Below are 22,693 nucleotides of genomic sequence, written 5' to 3' on the forward strand. Positions count from 1 at the left end.
AAGGGAAAGGCTCTCAGCTTTTCCCCATTGAGGATGATATTCGCTGTGGGTTTTTCATAGATGGATTTTATGAACTTGAGGAATGTTCCCTCTATCCGTATACTCTGAAGAATTTTAATCAGGAAAGGATGCTGTATTTTGTCAAATGCTTTTTCTGCATCAATTGAGAGGACCATATGGTTCTTCTCTCTCCTCTTATTAATGTGTTCTATCACACTGATTGATTTGCGAATGTTGAACCACTCTTGCATCCTGGGGATAAATCCCACTTGGTTGTGGTGGATGATCCTTTTAATGTATTGTTGGATCCTATTAGCTAGGATTTTGTTGAGAATTTTGGAATCCATATTCATAAGGGATATCAGTCTGAAATTCTTTTTGACGGGGTCTTTGCCTGGTTTGGGGATTAAGGTAATGCTGGCCTTATAGAATGAGTCTGGAAGCTTTCCTTCTGTTTCTGTTATTTGAAACAGCTTAGGAGAATAGGTATTATTTCTTCTTTGAATGTTTGGTAGAATTCCGCATGGAATCCATCAGGCCCTGGACTCTTGTTTTTTGGGAGGTTTTTGATCACTGCTTCAATCTCCTTACTGGTTATTGGCCTATTCAGGTTGTCAATTTCTTCCTGTTTCAGTCTTGTCAGTTTATAGGTTTCCAGGAAGGATACATTTCCTCCAGGTTGCTTAATTTATTGGCATATAGTTATTGATAATAATTTCTAATAATTGTTTCTATTTCCTTGGTGTTAGTCATGATCTCTCCCCTTTCATTCATAATTTTATTAATTTGGGTCCTTTCTCTTTTCTTTTGGATAAGTCTGGCCAGTGGTTTATCGATCTTATTAATTCTTTCAAAGAACCAGCTTCTAGTTTCGTTGATCTGATCTACTGTGTTTCTGGTTTCTAATTCATTGATCTCTGTTCTAATCATAATTTCTCTTCTAATGAGTGGCTTAGGCATCGTTTGTTGTTTTTTTCTCCAGTTCTTTAAGATGTAAAGTTAGTTGGTAAATTTGGGATTTTTCTGTTTTTTTGAGTGAGCTATGTATTTCCCCCTTAGGACTGCCTTTGTGGTATCCCATTGGTTTTGGACTGATGTGTTTTCATTCTCATTGGTTTCCATTAATTGTTTAACTTCTTCTTTGATTACCTGGTTGACCCAAACATTCTAGAGCAGAATGGTCTTTAGCGTCCAAGCGTTTGAATTTCTGCCAAATTTTTTTCTTGAGTTCCAGTTTTAAAGCATTATGGTCTGAGAATATGTAGGGAATAATCTCAATCTTTTGGTATTGGTTGAGACCTGATTTGTGACCCAGTATGTGGTCTATTCTGGAGAAAGTTCCATGTGCGCTTGAGAAGAATGAGTATCCTGTTGTTTTAGGGTGGAATGTTCTGTATATATCTATGAGGTCCATCTGGTCCAGTGTGTCATTCAAAGCTCTTGTTTCTTTGTTGATTTTCTGCTTAGATGATCTGTCTATTGCTGAGAGTGGAGTACTGAGGTCTCCTACAATTAACGTATTATTATCAAAATGACTCGTCATTTTGGTTAACAGTTGGCTTATGTAGATGGCTGCTCCCATGTTGGGGGCATAGATATTTACAATTGTTAGATCTTCTTGTTGGATAGACCGTTTAGGATGATATAATGTCCTTCTGTGTCTTTAACTACAGTCTTTAGCTTAAAATCTAATTTGTCTGATATAAGAATTGCAACCTCAGCTTTCTTTTGAGGTCCTCTGGCATGGAAGATGGATCTCCATCCCTTTCAGTCTGGATGTATTTTTAGTTTCGAAACGAGTCTCTTGTAGATAGTATATGGATGGGTCCTGTCTTTTTATCCAATCTGCAACCCTGTGCTGTTTTATGGGAGCATTTAGGCCATTCATGTTGAGAGTGATTATTGAAAGATATGAATTTATTTTCATCATGTTGTCTGTGAAGACCTTGTTTCTATAGATTGTCTCTGTAAATTTCTGATCAATATCACTCTTGGGGGTCTTTCTCCTTTTATATAACCCCCCCTTAATATTTCTTGCAGGGCCGGCTTAGTGGCCACCTGTTCTTTCAGTTTCTGTTGGTCTTGGAAGCTCTGCATCTCTCCATCCATTCTAAATGACAGTCTTGCCAGACAAAGTGTTCTTGGCTGCACGTTCTTCTCATTTAGTACCCTGAATATGTCTTGACAGGCCTTTCTGGCTTGCCAGGTCTCTGTGGATAGGTCTGATGTTATTCTCATGTTCCTCCCTCTGTATGTAAGGAATCTCTTCCCTGTAACTACCCTTAAGATGGTTTCCTTGGTTCTAAGATTTGCGAGTTTTACTATTACATGCCAGGGTGCTGGCCTGTTTTCTTTGATCTTGGGAGGGGTCCTCTCTGTCTCTAGGACAAAAATGTTTGTTTAATTCCCCAGATTAGGGAAGTTCTCAGCTATGATTTGCTCAAATATATCTTCTAGTCCTCCCTCTCCACCCCCTAAGGGATCCCAATAATTCTGACATTGGAACATTTAATGGCATCACTTATTTCTCTAATTCTGTTATGAATTTTAAGGTGTTTCTCCCAGGCTTCCTCTTTTTTCTTTTCTATCAATTTGCCTTCTAGATCACTAATTTGTTCTTCTGCCTTGTTTATCCTAGCTGTTAGAGTATCTAGATTAGATTGGATCTCATTGATAGCATTTTTAAGTTCTGCCAGTTCAGCTTTCATTTCTGCCCTTAGAGACTCTATGTTGCCATTAATCGATTTCTCCATTCTAGCTATCGGCTTTTTAACTGTTACTCTGAAGTCCATTTTGACATCTTGGTTATATCTGTATCCATTTGTAAATCTGTGGCAGAAGTCACAGTCTCTGAGTCTTTCCGATTTGGGGGGTGGGGGGTTCCTCCTCCTAGTCATTCTGTTGAGGGGTGGTTGAGAGAATGTACAGAGTCCAAATTATTGACCACAACCCAAGCAAGATGTACGTGTTTTATAGGGACCTTAGGGGTGTTGGCCTCTTGTTCTCCCAGCCTATCTTCTGAGGGAGGGGCCTGGCACACTGTTACTTTGGCAACCCTGTTTGGGAAGAGTTGCCTTGCCCCCTGTGGGGGGGGGATGGGCTCAGTGAAAACTGTTTTTTTGAGGCTTTTGTTCTCTGGCGGCTTTCCCTGGTGGCTTTTCGTGTCTCTTCAGAGAGTCAGAGCAGAAGAGACCATTTCCAACTCTCTGCCTCAGAGCAGAGAGATCGCAGTCTGTTCTTCAGTGAGCTCTCCAGGCCACACTGTCTCCGTTTCTATATGTGCTGCTATAACCTGCAGCAGCCTGGGTTGTGCGCCACTCAGTGGCGCTCCCAGTCCTCGCCTCCAGGTTGGGGCATGGGGGCACATCTCTACCCTTTGTGCTTCTAAAACCACCAGCCACCCCCAGTTATCACGGGCGGCCCCACTGCTCCAGGTTTCAGTCCAGGGGGCTGCCCTAACGTCCTTTCCCCATTGCTACCGGTCTGCGAATCTGTGCCCGGTCCCCAGTGCGGGAGTCTTTTGCGCTCCTGTGTTATTTCACCTTCCCTGCACCAGCAATTATGGCAGCTCCCTCCCCCTTCCGTTTATTTTCTGATATCTGCCTGAGGAATTACGGCTCCCTGCCTCATATCTCAGATCCAAGAGCTTGCGATATTCTGTTTGTAGAGATCCAGACCTATCTTCTTACATCTCAGGCTGATTTCGTGGGTGTTCAGAGTGGTCTGGTGGATATCCAGCTCAATTCCGGAGACCACCTGGAATAGGGTCCCCTACTCCTCCACCATCTTTTCCTCCTCCCAGTATGCATGTATTTATATGTTGTGACAGATACATATTTTCCCAAAAACTATTAGGTATTTCATGAGTAGAAGAGGTACATACTATCATTTTTAAACAAAAATACATAAATTTCCTTATTTAAAGGCAATATCAGGTTAAACCTGTTGTTAAGAAGGGAGTATATAGTTTAGTTCTTGAAGCTTCATTAGTATTTCCAGGCCCCAATAGTAATCTAATTTCACTTATAAGTATGTAATTACCTAATTTTAATACACTTTAGAAATGTTATCTAAAATTTAACTAGAAAAAAAATAGGAAATATGAAATAAGAAAGTAGGAAAGAAAAAGAAATATGATAGTTAGCTTTGTGACTTTAATCCAATATGTCTTTGATGTTCTAGATAGAATCAACTTTGCCATCACTTGCATAATGCTTGACATACTAGGAACAAGCAATCCCTTGGCTGATAGAAACACCTCTGAGACCATTTAAAACCAGGAATCTAAATGATTATAAGACTTACACTGTGAGTCCATGTGTCCTGACTCCAACCCCACTTCTGCATCATTTAGAATTTCGAGTTAGTTTTCATTAAAAATATGTTGAATACCAGAATGAATCCAACAAGGTGTTCTTCATCTCGTCTCCCCAATCCAGTTACTAATTATTAATTTTAAAATGCTGAAAGATTGTAGATGTTATAAAATGGATGAAAGGGACAAAATTAAAGATAATAAAAGATGACGATTAAATAATCACTCCCATGTAGCCACAGTCTGACATGGTTTTGCAAAAACAAGGAGTTCTATTATGCACTGTAAGAGGAAGGCACCAAAGGTCTCCAAATTTGAAATATATTGCTATGAATTTACCAGAAAATATCAGCTATATTCACTTCTTGATTAAAACAATACAACTTGGTTGATCAGAAATCAATGAAATCAAAGAAAGCAATGCCAGGCCTGGAAAGTGTTCCCATTCTCATTGTCTTATATAACGTATTTTCTAACTTCCAGTACTGTTCTATAAAATCTAAAGGCACATAAACTGCTAATTTAATTTTTTAAAGATGTTTTTAATTTATTCATTTGACAAAGAGAGAGAGATAGAGCCAGAGAGCACAAGCGGGGGAAAGGGCTGAGGGAGAGGGAGAAGCAGGCTTCCTGCTGAGCAAGGAGCCCAATGCGGGACTTGATCCCAGGACCCTGGGATCATGACCTAAGTGGAAGGGAGATGCTTAACTGACTGAGCTACCCAGGAATCCCATACCATATGATTTCACTCATTTGTAGAATTTGAGAAACAAAACAAACAGGCAAAGGGGGAAAAGAGAGACAGCAAACCAAGAAACAGACTCTTAACTATAGAGAACAAACTGATGGTTACCAGAGGGGAAGTGAGTAGGTGAATGGGGGAAACAGGTGATGGGGATTAAGGAGTGCACTTGTTGTGATGAGCACTGGGTGATGTATGGGAGTGTTGAATCACTATATTGTACACCTAAAACTAATATTACACTGTATGTTAAATAATGGGAATTTAAATAAAAACTTTAAAAAAATCCTCTCCTACTCAAATCTGTTAGAACATGGAGAAAAATGGCTTGCTAAATATCCAATGCTGACATATGCATTAATGATTAATGATATGCATATGCATTAATGATTAAAGCAAGAGGGAGTTACCATTTACCTGTAACATTATAAAATTATCAAACAAGATAATTTATATTTGGTAAAATATATTTTATATTAGTTTTATGGCATAAAATAATGAGAAAGATTTTTGTTAACTTTGAGATGATGTTTTTTTATATCAAGAAAGCTGTATAAAACATAAGGCAAATGATTCAAATCTAGTGATAATATTGAAAAAGAAATAATCCGTAAGACAAAGAGCACCCTATGTGGAAGTTTGAGCCCTTGATACCATTAATATAAACTTAGAAGGCAAAACCACAAATTCTGTTTTGTTCTATGTTGTTGGTTAATTTGTCTGCCAGTTGAAACCCAATAAAATCTAAATAATACGCCTAAGGGCCTAGAGTTTCTAGGAGTCTTTAGTGTTTAAAGATAGTAATTGTGCTGTTGAATTAGTGCATATCACCATATGGCTCATGCAATTCTATTAATTAATATCTATGACATGCCACAGGATTTATGCCCGGTAGGCACTATATGAATTCGAGTTATGTTTATTTCAAAATGGCTAAAGGACACTACAGAATAAAGAATTGTTTGTACTTTGAAAATAGAGTGAAAGGCTTGGCAGAGTGCAGAAATCCTTCAAAGAAGAGACTTCTAACTCTAGGGTAAAAGGGACTCATCTGTATGATGCAGGAAAGGGCATGGAAAATAGGCATTCTCTACTTTGAATTTTTCATTTCTAATAGGGCAAAATGCATTAATCGATGATTTTTCCTTCAATCAGCTTATTTCTACAAACACACAAAGCTTATCAACCAAAATAATTAAATCAATTGATCAACCAATCAATCATATCCTCTGCAGAAAAAAATCCACTTATTTCAGTTTAATTTTTTAAACAAATTTAACTGCAATATAGTGACAACTATACTGTCTTTAAATTGAATTAGCTTAAGGATGCTGCCCACCATTGTTGAATTATCATAGCTTAAGCATTTACCAAATGCTAAGGGAATACTTGCGCAAATTAAATATAGATTCGAGCTACTGAAGAATTGTAAGTTTATTTTATTTGACCACAAATTATATATTCAGAATATATCTTAGCATATGGAGAACAATGATAAAAAAATAGAAAGGTCCTATAATGACTTACACATAAGTTAGCTTTTCACACAGCTACAATTTAAATTAACTTTTCTGTATATGTTAAAATTGTATATTTAATTAAAAAGGGAAGTAAAAGAAGGAAATTAAAGATTAAGGAATGCAAGAGTAAAAAAAATATCAATAATTCTGCCATATAGAATTCAGTAATTTGAAGGTTCTTTAAAATACACTTCTTACTTTTGTGTATATTTCAAAAATCCCATAAGAATTTTTAAAAATCATTGATGGGCTCAAGTAAGATGGGTATTATAACTGAAAAAGCTTTTAAATGTAAAGGAGTTTACAATTACATTATGATACACTATACTAAACTGTATAGTATACTGCAATTTTTTTTCCATAATATACTGTAATGTCTTTGCCTCTCATACTTTACGTGACTATTATGGTCTAATTAAATATTTTCTGCTTTAATTAATGTGTATGCTTTCACATTATGCTTCTAAAGAATAAACAAAAAGCCATTAAATTTTTGATACCCTATACAAGAAAAGTGAAAGCACTGTCATACTTTTCTTTATTGTCAAATTACACTTTTTAAGTTGTCCCATGCACTTTGGCAAGGTCATTTCCAACACTGAGTGATTTGCTAGACAACATTAAACTGGATTTAAATTCACTTTGACTCATTCTCACTTTTACCATATTTTCACAAAGAGAAAATTTAAAAATTATTTTTTTGGTTCTAGAATTGAATTATGTCATTATTTTACTAATGGGTGATAGTTTTTTCCTGAGTATATTTGGTGTTAATATGAACTATTAGGTCACCAAAAGAGAAAAAAAAATGGCAGTGAGAAAAAATGTGGCAGAAGATACATGGGAAAGAGAAAGAAAGAGAGAGAGAGAGAGGGAAATGGATACATACATACATTCATACATATATGGATATTATCAAAAATCACTTCTAATTTGATTAGCTAATTTGACAATGATCCTTGGGCATTACTAAATTTTGACTGATATGAGTGCTATAAGAATTTAAATAATTTATTTTTATACCCCAACTCCAAATTTGCTATTTGATTCTTTGTTATCTCCAGAATATTAGATCATGGTCTAAAAGGCCCATAAAATATCTGTAAGTTACCATGGCATATTTTGAAAAAGAAAAAAATGAAGAAGATTTGAGATAGCTATAAATATTTATTTTGAATACTTAATTTCAAAATGTGATGAAGTACGCTTATAAAATATCTCTTATAAAAACAGAAATATAAAAGTAGATTAGTTACACATGGCAGCAAGTGCTTAAATTATTTGTCAAAATTTAAAAAAAAGAAAGGTCTATTAATCAGGCTATAGCTGAGAAAACAATAATCTCTCTATGCCAAAATCCTAAAACAGAACATTTTTACATTTTATTAATAGTTCTATCTTTTTTAAATGTAAAAAATGTGACACATTATACTGAAATCATGTAAAAAACATTGCCAGATTTGATTTTTTGAAAGATTATTTATTTGAGAGAGAGAGAGAAAGAGCATGGGGCGGGGGAGGGACAGAGGGAGAGAGAGAGACTCAGCTGAGCACAAAGCCTGATGCAGGGCTTAATCTCAGAACCCTGAGATCATGACACTGACCCTAATCCAAGAGTTGGACGCTTAGCCAATTGAGATACCCAGGTGCCCTGTCAGATATGATTTTTGAAGATTTAATGATTTTTATAATCTTAAAGCATAGATATTGATCTTCTTTCCTCTTCAAGATTGGAAAAAAAAAATGGATATTACTTTCTGTTGTAGAAACTGAACAGCCAAATACTTTTTTGTTTTAAGTATCAATCCCTCCAACTACTCAATTTTAGGACATCACTGTTAACATCTTTAAAAGGAATCATTTTGTATCTTTGCAATTATCAATAAATAAAATTTACTTTATATCAATTTCCATGTACTATCAAAAACTATATAAAGAATTTCTTTGTATGTTTCTATCTCATAACTTTTGAAACTTTCTTAATGTTCAATCTAGATTTTGCTGATGCTTAAAATAAAAACTTGAAACAAACAAAAAGAATAACATGCTACAGATATATTTTTTAAAAAATTAAAAAATAAATTTTGCTGATGCAAACTAAATTGTCACTGGAAAATAACAGACCATAATAACATATTTCCAGAAATATGTGAACGTGGAATAGAAGCAAATGAGAGAATTTAGGTACAGCTTGTTGACCTTTTACCTCTATAAAAATAATCTGACAATTGGGAATTGCAGCATCTTTAAAAAACATGGAAAAATGAACAAAGGAGATAATGAAGTGGTACCAACAGCATTGAAGGACTTGAACTGTATATATTGATGCTGTCATTTGTCAAGAAAGTGATAAGAGTATAAATGATAGACTTAATAAATAAATATTCTAGTCTGTATATCTGATTTATCCTTACCAATGAACAGTGACTCCACAGGAAACAAAGTAAAACATTTCCTGTGGAATCCATGTATGTCAAACAGCCCTTTATTTTATTTCTTTAGGACATGAATTCAAAAAAAAGGAGGGGCTTGGCTAGTATAAATAAGCATTTTAGTCTTAAAACAGGCACATTTTCTACTAGATTTCTGACATACTATCCTACTTTGGTTAATAGCAGTCAACAGGGAAACAAATAAATTTGAACCAGTTGTAATGGTGGCCAATTTCATCTGAAATACCCAGGTAAAAATTGGTAGTCATTTCTACTTCATTAGTTAAAAGATTCCTGAGTAACTCTGAATCTGACCAGGAAACTAGACTAAAGTACATGACTAAACAGTATTGAGGCAAAGCCACATATAATTCTTAGACTGACACAGATTATAAATGTAGTTGATGTTCAAATGAAAAATATCTGGAGTAGACAGTTGTAGGGGAAAGAAAAAAAACTAGAGAAGTCCTGTAAAATTATAGTCGTGTATCTAACATTTCTGGAATCTGGTAAGTAAGATGACTAAGTAAAGGGAATACCATTATTCTTTGTGTATTGGCACACCAGGTCAAAGTGCCATGTGTGCCTTTTGTCAACTCACTATGATGTAGAAAGTTCTCTTTTTTAGGATAGTATATATTATATATACAAACTATACTATATATTATTATATTATACATTTATATATTATATGTAAATAATGATTTATGATGACTCCAGACCTTTCCTTTTATTTGATTAATATAGTGCAATATTGATAAGGTCAAGGTGAAAATCAGGATGGATGTGTCAGAGTGTATACTATCATTCTGATTATATTTGAAAACCAAATAAAATATGCTTAGAATGATCAGGCTTATATTATCTGTACTATTTGTGCCCTCCATTGGAATGTACTTGAGAGTTAGTATAGGTTATTACAAGATAGAAGCATGTCTTCATTTATCATTGTCTATTTTTTTCTCTATGCAATATTCTTTTCAAGAAATCTATCAACCCTCTATTAGGAGCCCTTCAACCAAATTGAATTGAATAAATCATCTATAAAATTTGATGGAAAATGTCACACAACGGCCTTTTTGCTCTAATGTTGAAAAAAAATTATGGTTTTTAGCAGCAAGTTTTACTGGAAATGGCACCAATATGAAAGTTTTCTAATATACTTGTGAATCTGCAATGGCTCATAAGCAAATCATGTATCTTTAATGCTGTGTTGGAATGTACATATGATTCAAGTTAAACATGCCTTATCAATTTTCATAAAAAGTAATCTCTGTCAGTCACTTTCAGACTCAGCTATAGCACTATGTGTGACACATCCCTATCTCAGTCTTCTATTTTAATATTCTAATAGTATTTTAATCTAAATTATCTAGTATAAATTTTAGTGAATTACTTAAATGTGTGAATGGAAAACTCTATGAAAGTTTGAGTCATTGCAGTAAAATAATCATTCTAGATGACAGGGAATAAATCTTAACCACTGTCTAAAAACCTCAAATGTACTATGTGAAAAGAGAGAAATCCTATCAGTTTTGTGTTCTAGAAAACACATTTGTTTTGCTACCACACATTTTAGGAAATGAAATAAATCAAACGTTAAGACACTATTCAGTAAGTACTTTTACATGGACTTAGATTTATAATTTTCAATGGAAAAAATTCAAGGGAAATGGTGCCTGATAAATGTTTGACAATATATTTCTAGGTTTTAGGGAATTTGGTGAAACTTTGTATTGGACGTAGCAATCAATTCTCCATTTGTTCCTCCTGTTACCCATGATTGATATTGTTAATTGATTATAACTTCTTTCCCAAAGAGTATATATTTGACCTTAGAATCCTTTTCAATGTAGCACTTTAGTCAATTACTGTGAAACAATGAGAAATGGCATTCAACAGGAAAACCATCTGCCATGTTCAGTCCGTTGCCAAAGAAGTACAAATGGTCAAGTGAAAATTCAATATTCAAGTGAGGAACCAGAGCTCTTATGAAGCCTAATTTTGCAACGATGCAACTTCCAGGTCAGCTTTCTCACTGTAAGTCCTAAGGATATTTGGCAATGAGCTTGCCACTAGTGAGCAAAAACATTCCTCTGAGGGAGGAGATTAGTCATGGCCTTATTTGGGCAAAACACACTTGCTGCCTTCCCACTGAGAACAGGTTTAACATCTGCACTATATTTAGCAACACACACACAGGCACACACATGCATGCACACAGTTCTGCTTTACTGTATCTACACCTGCAGATGACCTAAGCTGTGAATACATTTCCCTTCCTCAGTATTATGTCTGGGACAAAGCCCCATCTGTATTAGCCAGAAAAAATAGTGGATACTATTGATAATATGAATTCCTAGGCTAAGCTAGTTTTATGGGTTTGGAGGCTGCTGACATTTTAGTTATTAAGTCTTTCTTCCTTCCTTTTTTTTTTTTTGATAAAAAGGGGAGGAAAAACTGGAAAAATATCTTATCTGAAGCAGATGACAAGTAGCTTCTAGAGAGCCTCTCAGTTACTAATTTAAAGACAGTAATACTTCACCTCAACCCCACTAAAGAGAAGTGGTTAAATAAAAATACTAAAGGGTCAAGTATAGAACTCTGAAGAGAAGAAAAAGAGTCAGAGAAGAGCATGTCAAAGATATAGAAGGAAAAACTGTAGAGTAAAACATCATGTAATTCTAAGAGGAAAGAATGTTTCAAGAAATAAATGAGAGTGGATCAAGGTAATGATTGAGGTTACATACATTTTTCCTCTTGAAGTATCAGAACAGATTTTTTAAAAAAATAAATTTATAGCATTACTGGGAAATTTTAAAAAATCTACAAATGATCAGCAGCATTAAGAAATTCCTTAAAGATTGAATATAAAATTAGACCGTGGGAAGAAATCCCAATAAAAACACATTTGGACCAAGATTGCTGCAAAATATAGGTCCCAAAGGTACTGCATATTTTAAGGCAACACATACAGAGAATAAACTGGAGAGGGGCGGAGCATAGTGTGAGATATATAGTTGAAGGCTTGAACTGAACTAAGGAAATTCTTCAGCAGACAGCATTTGGACTAGAACTGCAACACTGGCTTTCCTGGTTCTCTGCCTAGTCACCTTCAGACTTCAACTGTACCATCAACTCTCCTGATTCTCCAGCCTGGCCACCACCCACACTGCTAATTTTGCACTTACCAGCTTTCATAATCATGTGAGCCAATTCCTCATAATTAATATCTCTCTTTCTCCATATATATAAATGGTATTGTTTCTCTGGAGAACCCTGAACAACAAGATTTTGGTACCAAGAGTGGTTTTACAGGTGTAGAATCTTACTGATGAATCTTCTGAATTGTTTCTAGTGTTCCTGAAATTGACTCTCTATTCTCATTAGATTTAAAGACACTACTGACTCTATTTCCAGTAAAGAGAACACTGATAGTCTATGACATGATCTGTCAATAGAGATATGCAGGATACTGCCATTGGATACTCCTAATCAAACACTTACAAGAAGCAGGGATCTGGGTGACCATGAACATAATACTTTCAACTATTTTTGTCAAACCAAAGAATGTAACAATATTGTCTGGTTGCTCCTAATGTTACTGGACAAATCGGAGGAAAAAAAAAAGGTGAGCTCAGAGATTCCAATTCCTGGCTTAAGCACCTCATAAATGACCTGAAATCTTCTGTGTCTATTCTGAAAGAGCCTTTTATCTCCTGTAGCCACAGGGCTAATATCTGATGAAAACTAAATCCAGAATCTCATCTAGTCAGTGGCAGAATTATAATGCAAATTGAATTCACAGCTTCACAGGGTGTCTACTCTTAAAACGAGAGCAATGATTGGGAAAGAATGGGATTCTAAAAGTTGGAATGGGGACATGTGAGAAGATCCTGATGAAATGGAAAAATGAGACCCTAAATTTTGATGATTCTTTGTCAGTAGAAACAGCCTCTCCATCCCTAGTAGAAGCAGCTCTATTCCATCTGAGAAGATTAACCCTGCATTATTTAAGGAAACTATAATGTCCTCCCAAGAGAGCTGCCTCACAAGATAATGCTGATTCTTCTCAGGACCCACCCATCCCCACCTATGATGGAGAATGTTTTACCTCCAAAGAACTACTTGAATTTTCAAATTTATACAGACAAAAATCCACAGAAAATGTTGAAAACTAGATGTTAAGTGTGTGGGATGGCAGTGGAAGAAACACAGAGATAGATTTGGATGAATTTATTGATATGGGTCCACTAAACAGCGATTCTGTATTAAATGCTGTAACTCAGGGAGTTAGGGTTATTTAAAACCTACTCAACTACCCTGGGAGGATCCGGAAGACATATCTTTCACCTTGACTATGAAAAATAAATTTATGAGAAGAGCCCATCATAACTGAAGAGCTCTGTGATCACCCTTCTCTGTAGGCCAGACCTGACAGTGTCAACTGCAGTCATTGAGGTGGGAAACCTAAATGCAATGGGAAAAATTGAATCCCAAGATAGCAGGGGACAAGTGGTTACACTCAACTACCAAAGGCAGGGTGGGTGTGCTTACCACAATGGATGGCAGAGTCAAAAGCAATCAGAATAGTCTGACTCGTGGTGTTGGTTAGATGATCATGGTATTTCTAGAAGTGAAATAGACAGGAAGCCTATAAAATTTTTACTTGATCTGTATAAACAAAAATGTTCTACATCAAGTGAACAAGAGGTTTACCTAAATCATAGAAACAGAGCCACAGCCCTTCAATCAATTCCCAGACTTCAGTCAGTTTATAGACCCAGAGCTCCTTGAATGAAGAAGAGGTTGAGAAAGGATCCAGGCACACTGTCAAAAACTGTATTATACTGTTAATTTCCCACAGCCTTCCCCAGAGGGATCTATAACCTTTTACCAGGCTGGCTGTGCACTAGGGAAAATAAATTAATCAGTCCTCTAGAGACTACTAGGCATTGGCTTTGAACTGATACTAATTCCAAGAGACCTGAAATGTCACTGTGGTCCCCCAGAATAGGGGTTTATGGAAGTCAGGTGATCAATAGAGTTTTAGCTTAGGTCAGTCTCACAGTGGGCTCAATGGGTCACTAAACCTATTTATGGCTATTTCTCTAGTTTGAGAATGCATGACTTGAATAGCTAGAGTCAGCAACTGCCAGAATCCACACACTGATTCCCTGAACTGTAGATGGCTATTATGGTGGGAAAGCTCAAGCAGAAGCCACTTGAACTTCTTCTACCTAGGAAAATAGTAAATAAAAAGTAATACCACATTCCTGGAGGGATTATAGAAATTGGTGTTTCTATCAAGGATTTGAAAGATACAGCGTGATGATACCCACCACATCCCCATTCAATTCACCTATCTGGATAATGCATAAGACTGATGGATCTTGGATATGAACAGTGGATCATCATAAGCTTAACTAGGTGTGGTAACTCTAGTTGCAGCTTTTGAACCAGATGCAGTTTCTTTGCTTGAGCAAATTAACACATCTGCTGGTATCTGGTGTGCAGATATTGACCTGGCATAAATGTCTTTTTCTCCACCCCTGTCAATAAGGTTCACCTGAAGCAGTTTGCTTTTGACTGGCAAGGGCAACAATAGACCTTCACTTTCCTGCCTCACAGGAATCTTGATTGTCTTTCCTTTCCACAAGATATCACACTGGTCCATTATACTGATGATATAAATTTGGAGACGTTGGTAAGTCCTTATAGGTAAATCACAATGCAGATCCTAAGGGTTTCTGAGCAAAGTCCTACAATCCTCTACGGAAAGATCCTTTCCCCTTGAGAAACAGTTTTTGGCCTCCTACTGGGCCTTAGTAGAGACTGAATCCTAACCACAGACCACCAAATTACTATGTGACCTGAGTTGCCATCATAAACTGGTTATTGTCTGAATCACCAAGCCATAATGTTGAGTGTGCACAACAGTACTCCATCATCAAATGAAAGTGGTATATATATATATATATATATGATATATATGTATATATATATCAGGCTTGAGCATGCCCTGAAGATATTAGTAAGTCACTTGAAGAAGTGGTCTAAATGTACATAGTCCCTACTTCTGCCATGCTACCCTCTCTCTCCAAGCCTGCTATTATAACCTCATGGGAAGTTCCCTACTATCAGTTGACAGAGGAAGAGAAAACTTGTGCCTGGTTTACAAATGGTCTCACACAATATGCAGGCACCATCTTCAAGTGGACCATGGCAGCACTATATCACTGAATGACAGGGATGAAGGAAAATCTTCCTGATGGAAAGAACTTGAGTAACGAACCTGGACATTCTTTTCTTGTCTTTTCTTTTGAAGGAAAAATGGTTAGATGTGCAATTATATACTGATTCTTGGGCTGTGGCCAATGATGGTTTGGCAGAATAATAAGAAACTTAGAAAGAATATGATCAGAAGATGGGTGACAAGAAAGTCTGGGGAAAATGTATATGGATAGACCTCTCTGAATGGGTGAAAACATAAAGATATTTGTGTCTCATTTTAATGAACATGAAAAAGTGACCTCAGCAGATGAGGATTTTAATAATCAAATGGATAAGATGACCTGTTCTGTGGATACTAATCAGCCTCTTTCCCCAGCCACCCTTCCCAATGGGCTCAGTAACAAATATGGTAGATACTAATCCAACTATATCAAAAATCATTTTTAACGCCAATGGTCTAAATGAACCAATTAAAAGACAGAGATTGTCAAAGTGGATCAAAAAACATCCAACTATATGTTTTCTATGAGAACCCCACTTTAAAATGTGATGACACATATAGACTAAAAGTAAATAAATAGAGCAAAATATACCATGCACACACTAATGATAAGAAAGCAGAAGTAGCTATATTAATTCAGACACAGCATACTGCAAGGCAAGGAAAGTTATCAAGGAAAAAGAAGGACATTATATAGTGATAAAGGGGTTAATTCTTCAAAAAGACATAACAATCCCTGATATGAATATGTTTAACAACAGAGGGTCAAACTATATGACACAAAAACTAATACAATTGCATAAAGAAATAGATGAATCTATAATCATAGAGAACTCAGTACCCCTCTATCACACGTCCAGCAGGAAGAAAATCAGTAAGAACATACCACCACCATCAGTCAACTAGATATGATTGACATCTATAGACTACTTCATCTAACTACAGTAAAATACACATTCTCAAGTTTTCATGGAACATTCATCAAGATGGACCACAATTCTGGGCCATAAAACACACCTAAATAAATTTAGAAGAACTGAAACCAAACAATGCGTGCTTTCAGACCACAACAGAATTAAATTAGAAATCAATAATAAAAAGACAATTGGAAAATCCCCAAATACATGGAGATTAAACAACTCACTTCCAAATAATACATGGGTCAAAGAAGAAATCTCAAGAGAAATTTTAAAATATTCTTAATTAAATGAAATGAAAACACAACTTAAAATTTGTGGGATGCATGGGTGCCTGGGTGGCTCAGTTGGTTGAGCAACTGCCTTCGGCTCAGGTCATGATCCTGGAGTCCTGGGATCGAGTCCCAGGGAGTCTGCTTCTCCCTCTGACCCTCCTCCCTCTCATGCTCTCTGTCTCTCATTCTCTCTCTCGCAAATAAATAAAATCTTAAAAAAAAAATTTAAATTTGTGGGATGCAGAGAAAGCAGTGCTTAGAGCATTTTAGCACTGAATGCATATGCTAGAAAAGAAGAAAAATCCAAAGTTTCTATCTTAGGAAACACATAAACAAAAAAAAGAGGAGAAGGAGGAAGGGGAGGAGGAAGAAGAGGAGGAGGATGAGGAGGAGAAGGAGGGCAAAGCAAGCAGAAGAAAATAATTATTACAGCAGATCACAGAAATTGAAAATAGGAAATCCAAAGAGCAAATCAATGAAACTAAATGCTGGTTCTTTGAAAAGATCAGTAAAATCAATAAGCCTCTAGCCAATAAGCCATGATTCCCTGTATTCCCGTCTCTCCAATTTTGGGGGCAGCTATTTGTCCTATGTCTTCCCTTCTCTTATGGATCCAAGATGAGTTGTTGATTTATCAGCTTTTTATCTGTTGTTCAGCTTTTTTCCTGTTGGTAAGCCTACGTGCTGACTTATAACCTTCTTAGGTGTGGAAGCAGAAAACTTGCTCTTCTTTTTCAAATTATTTTTGTTACTAGGTGTTTTACATTTTTATATAAAGTGTAAGGATCTGCTTGCCAATTATTTAAAACAATTTTGCTGGAATTTTGATAGGGATTGTTTTGAATCTATAGATCAATTTGAAGAGAATTACCATCATTAGTATATTGAAATTTCCAAACCATAAACATGAAATGTCTGTCCATTTATTTAGATCTTCTTTAATTTTCCTCATCAAAGTTTTATTATTTTCTTGCACTTTTAAAATAAAGTTTGCCAAGTATTATGTTCTTTTTTTGGTATATTTTTTTTGATGCAATTGCAAATGTAATCGTATTAATTTAATTTTTATATTGTTTACTGTTTATAGGTGGAAATACAATTGCTTTTGTATATTGATCTTGTATCCTACAACTTCTCTTTACATATCCTGTGAACTTGCTGTACTTAAATATCCTTTTAATAAAATCTTTTTTTTTTTTTTTTAAGATTTTATTTATTTGCGAGAGAGAGAATGAGAGACAGAGAGCATGAGAGGGAGGAGGGTCAGAGGGAGAAGCAGACTCCCTGCCGAGCAGGGAGCCTGATGTGGGACTCGATCCCGGGACTCCAGGATCATGACCTGAGCCGAAGGCAGTCGCTTAACCAACTGAGCCACCCAGGCGCCCAAATCTTTTTTTTTTTTAAATCAGCCAGGATCAGCTTTTTTGCTGACTCTGAAAATATATTTATGCAATTCCCTACGTCTAGTAAAAAACTGAAAAAATTAAACACCATTTCTTCATAAGACTTTTCTCAGCAAAGAATAGTAGGTATCTGCTTTAACTGTATAAATACCATCCACGAGAAATTCAGAGCTCACTATCTCTGTTATTATGTAGCCTTGTACTATAGCCATTGTCAATGCAACAGAGAACAAATTAATTAAATATATGTAAATATTAGAACTTAACAAATTTATTATTTATAAATAATAAATCTCCCACCTAGAAAATCCAAAAAAAAAAACCCCAATAAACATAATACCAGAATTGGTAAGAAAATACAGCAAGAAAACTACACAAAAATTATATAAAAATGAGTAAACTTTTTATGTATTCCTATATAGTAGCAATAATTAACTAGTAATTGGAATAAAACAAAGAAACTATTTACAATGATTGATTCTACAATATACTTTAAAGTTAAGTAAAAAAAATATAAAAAAGATACAACAGCAACAATAAACACTATAAAACTTTACCAAAAGACATAAAAAAAGGTCCAATAAATGAAATATATATGTCATATTTTTGAAAGGAGAAGATTCATTGTCAAGGTGGCCACTTCTCAAAATAATTTATAATTTCAATTTAATACCAATCTAAATTATAACAGGATATACATGTAAAAATGAAAACCATAAGGACTTTCATTTATGTAGTTTTGGTGAAGAGGACAGGGAAGCATTACCTAGATAGTGCCATCCTGGGCCAGGATCTCTAAAACCCCAACAGGTAAGTTTTGTTTCCCTGCCTGGGTCAATTGGCCTGACTTGGATTTGTTGTTGCGCAAGTTGAAATCATAGCAATTTATGAAAAGTATGAGTGGTTTTGTGATTGTGGAGGGGATCTTTTCTTATCAGAAATCATAAAATGTGATGGCTAAAAATGTGACACCATTTTAGGACTAAACCAAAAGATCATCTGGGTTAGTGTGAAATATAACCTGTGTGTGTATTTATATCTATATTTATCATCTATGAATGTTTATATTTGTATGGGAGATGGGCATATGAAAAAAAGCAAAATGAAAACTCATTGAAGAAAGGATGACTTATGGTATTTTTTATTAGAACAGGAGAATATTAGAGTTGTGTCATTGGTAGCTAATATAAATAGAATGTCCTAAAATAGTAACATCAGGCAAATATGTACACATAACTAGACCTTATGGAAAAGAGGAACTGTATGGAAAAGAATATAGTGGGTTGCCATTCTTGTCAACACTTGTGTGAGAAAAGCCAAGAGCCCTGATTTGGAGTTTAACTATGTAAAATGGAGATCTCATGGACAATCCTCAGTTATGCAAACTTCTCATGTTGTTGATATTATAATGCAATGAGACACACAGAAATAAAAGGAGCTGCATATAAATGAGTCAGAGATAAAAACAAAGGTGGAGAAACATACAAGGCAATCTACACTTGGGAGAAGACCTGAGAAGGAGTTTGAGGAGACATTTTGCAACAAAGAAGAAATAACTATGTGAAAGATCTTTTGCATAAAAAAAGTTTCTTGTTCAGAAATTTCTTCTATCCTGCAGATATGTGTGCCTCATACTGATATGTTCCTGACTAGTATAGCTACTGTAAGCATTTTTGCATTTATTTGTCTCATCATTTCTCATTTGATTCTGTTACTACACAGAAGAAAAATTTGGCAGAGAAGGAGACATTTTGATAGAGTAGTAGGCACTGAGTGGGTCCCTAGTAACAAAACTTGACATACACTCAAAAAAGGGGAGCCCTAACTAGGGTAAAGAGTGACTAAGCAGGGATGCTTGGGTGGCTCAGTCAGTTAAGTGTCTGCCTTTGGCTCAGGTCATGTGAGTCCCACATCGGGCTCCTTGCTCAGTGGGGAGTCTGCTTCTCCCTCTACCTGCTGCTCTCTCTACTTGTGCTCTCTCTGACAAATAAATAAATAAAATATTAAAAAAAAAAAAGAGTGACTGAGCAGATGTAAGTAAAAGGGACTGATTCACCAATACGTAATATATCAAAGATCAGGCTTATATATCAAAAGATTAGGGTTTTTTTTTTAAGATTTTATTTATTCATTTGAGACACAGAGATACAGAGAGAGAGAGAGCATGAGCAGGGGGAGAGGCAGAGGGAGAGGGAGAAGCAGGTTCCCTGCTGAGCCAGGAGCTTGATCCCAGAACCCTGGGATCATGACCTAAGCCGAAGGCAGACGCTTAACCATCTGAGCCACCCAGGCGCCCAAAAGATTAGTTTCAAGTATGTTAAATCTGGAAGGATTTGCTACCCTAAGGGGAATAAGAAAAATTATTGATTTTGAAAAAAAGGAAATGAAAGCACAGAAGCTGGGGATCCAGCACAGAATGTTCCTTCTGTAAACTGTGACTATGGGGAACTCAGACAAAAAGTGATAACTACGGAAATCTAGCAAATTATCCCTGCAAATTTCTCCCAGGCAATCCTGGAATTTGTTGTAAATAGGAAATTGTTCTTCCAACTGAAATGGAGCTCTTCCAATACTGCAAATGTCATGAGCAGACAAAAATGAGAAAAGGAATTCTACTTCTCTAATTCTGAGGGGAGGGATACAGGTTGATGATGTAAACAACTTGATGTCTAAGAAGCAGGTCACATTGTCTCTAAGTGTGTTATGGGAATAAACTAGGTATGTCTGGAAAGGTATTATCTTTAATCACACTAGAAAGTCAATTTACAAGCCCGACGATCATAAACTCTGGCTCTGCTTCAGAGGTTCAAGGCCAGTACTCCTCTGATCATGCAAGTTGAAATAAAGGGGAGACTCAAGAGGGCAGCAAAGAAAATGGCTTGGCACTTTTGCAAGTCTGTTCTAAAGGGAAAATGGGGGCGCCTGGGTGGCTCAGTTGGTTAAACATCCAACTCTTGATTTCTGCTCACATCATGATCCTGGGGTCATAAGATTGAGCCCCACCTTGGGCTTCAGCTTGCTGAGCCTGGAACCTGCTTAAGATTGTCTTTCTTTCCCTTTTCCTCTGCCCCTTCCCCCTCCACTTGCACTTAGTGCATGTGCTCTCTCTTTCAATAAATACATAAGTAAGTAAGTAAGTAAATTGCGTTTGGCCAGCAAACCCTAAGACAGCGTATGAAAGGATTACTCCAACTCCTTAGGAGGAGAAAGGAGAAGCCTGGAGATCAGACACTCTAGTGGCAAAAGGCCTTGAGCCAAGCTCTGTCTCCGCTTTTATTGTGAGTTTAATTAACACACCACGTGCAAGGCAAGGAGTTGGTGAAGTACATGACCACTGCAGGTGCCTGCATTTAAGCATTTACTCTCTGGATGAGACCTTTGAGCCGCAGTAAGAATCCTGCCGCGTTCAGCCAAGAAACTTCAGAGGAGGCCAGCGATCTGGGCACTCCTCCTTTGCTTTTCAATTAGTCTCATCCAGGGAGGCATATACAAGTCAGGTTTTATCTATCCAGGCACTGTGAATCCCCACATAAATAAAATAAAGGGAAAGTGGAAGAAATCTCTATGAAATCTCTGAACTTTTAACAGGATAGAGACTTTACAACAAAGAAAATTTGAGGATAAAAGTTTCAGAAGTATGTGTTGGGTAGTGGGGTGGTAGATAGTAAAATTGAGAGAATTGCATTGACAAATCATATAAGTGAAGAAATTTAAAAAGAGGCAGGTTTACATGAAAAAAACTTTAAAAGTTATATAACAATATTGATTGTTCTGGTTGTAAATCAGTTTTTTTTTTTTATAGATTTTATTTATTTGACAGAGAGAGACACAGCGAGAGAGGGAACACAAGCAGGGGGAGTGGGAGAGGGAGAAGCAGGCTTCCCGCTGAGCAGGGAGCCTGATGCGGGGCTCAATCCCAGGACCCTGAGATCATGACCTAAGCCGAAGGCAGACGCTTAATGACTGAGCCACCCAGGCGCCCCGAAATCAGTTTGTTTTTAAGTATTAGTAACTATTTTGAAGTTTATGTGTTGAATATACTTGCTGGCAAGTAAACTTGGCCTTGGGACTCTGGGATTTCTGCACGTGTGGGGAGATAATTGAATTAATTATTAGTATTCAGAAGAAACATCATTCTAAATTCTAACCAGGGGAAATATTTGGGCTCAAACTCTAAGTAGATAAAATACACTGTTTTGTTATGTGCAGGATAATTTGTATTTATTTCTCAAATAGAGTGATTGCTATTGTCTCAGAATAATTAAATTACAGTGTTATTATAAATTGGGTACTTTTAAAACACAATTTTATTTTGTTTTGTTTTCAGGTTCAAACTTATTTTGAAAAAGACTGGATGGAATCTTGCTTGCTGGGATAAAATGAAGAAGAGTACATGATATGAACTCTAGCCAGAAAAAAATAAATAAATAAAAGGTTATGAAAAAGGTATTCTCTAAGGTTTAATATTGGATTTTTTAAACAAAGGGTTTTTGTTGTTGTTGTTGTTTTGTTTTGTTTGTTTTTCCCCTGGTGTCATGCTATCATTTTTAGAATTTTGGATTGGATTTAGCCTATAACTTGGGAGCTGAAAAAATGACCCAGATAGCTCACACACTGTGTAATGAAAAGTGATTTTTCTGCATATGATAATAATTTCAAATGAAAATTTTTGTCAGTGGAGTATTTAATAATCAAATTTGTAATTCTAACCCAAAATTTAGAAGGTGGTGGATATGAATATTATGAATATATAACAAAGTAAGGTACTTGATATATATATGTTTGTAATTGGCAAACTTCTTGATCTAAAAGATCAAGAGTGTAAGAACATCTGGTTCCATGTCTTAAGTTGGA

The 22,693-nt window shown here is 36.0% G+C and overlaps 1 long non-coding RNA gene across 1 annotated transcript in view; it reads left to right on the forward strand.

Moving 5' to 3' along the window:
- Positions 1 to 22,288, forward strand: part of LOC145721443 (uncharacterized) — a 207,551-nt gene extending 185,263 nt beyond the window's left edge. Inside the window, exon 2 of the long non-coding RNA XR_014145119.1 lies at positions 22,167 to 22,288. This is a non-coding gene — a long non-coding RNA (uncharacterized LOC145721443). The remainder of the gene's footprint in view (positions 1 to 22,166) is intronic.
- Positions 22,289 to 22,693: the final 405 nt, after the last annotated feature.

The sequence above is a fragment of the Leptonychotes weddellii genome, chromosome 5 (assembly GCF_054177405.1).
Source record: "Leptonychotes weddellii isolate Sample4059 chromosome 5, ASM5417740v2, whole genome shotgun sequence".
NCBI lineage: Eukaryota > Metazoa > Chordata > Mammalia > Carnivora > Phocidae > Leptonychotes > Leptonychotes weddellii.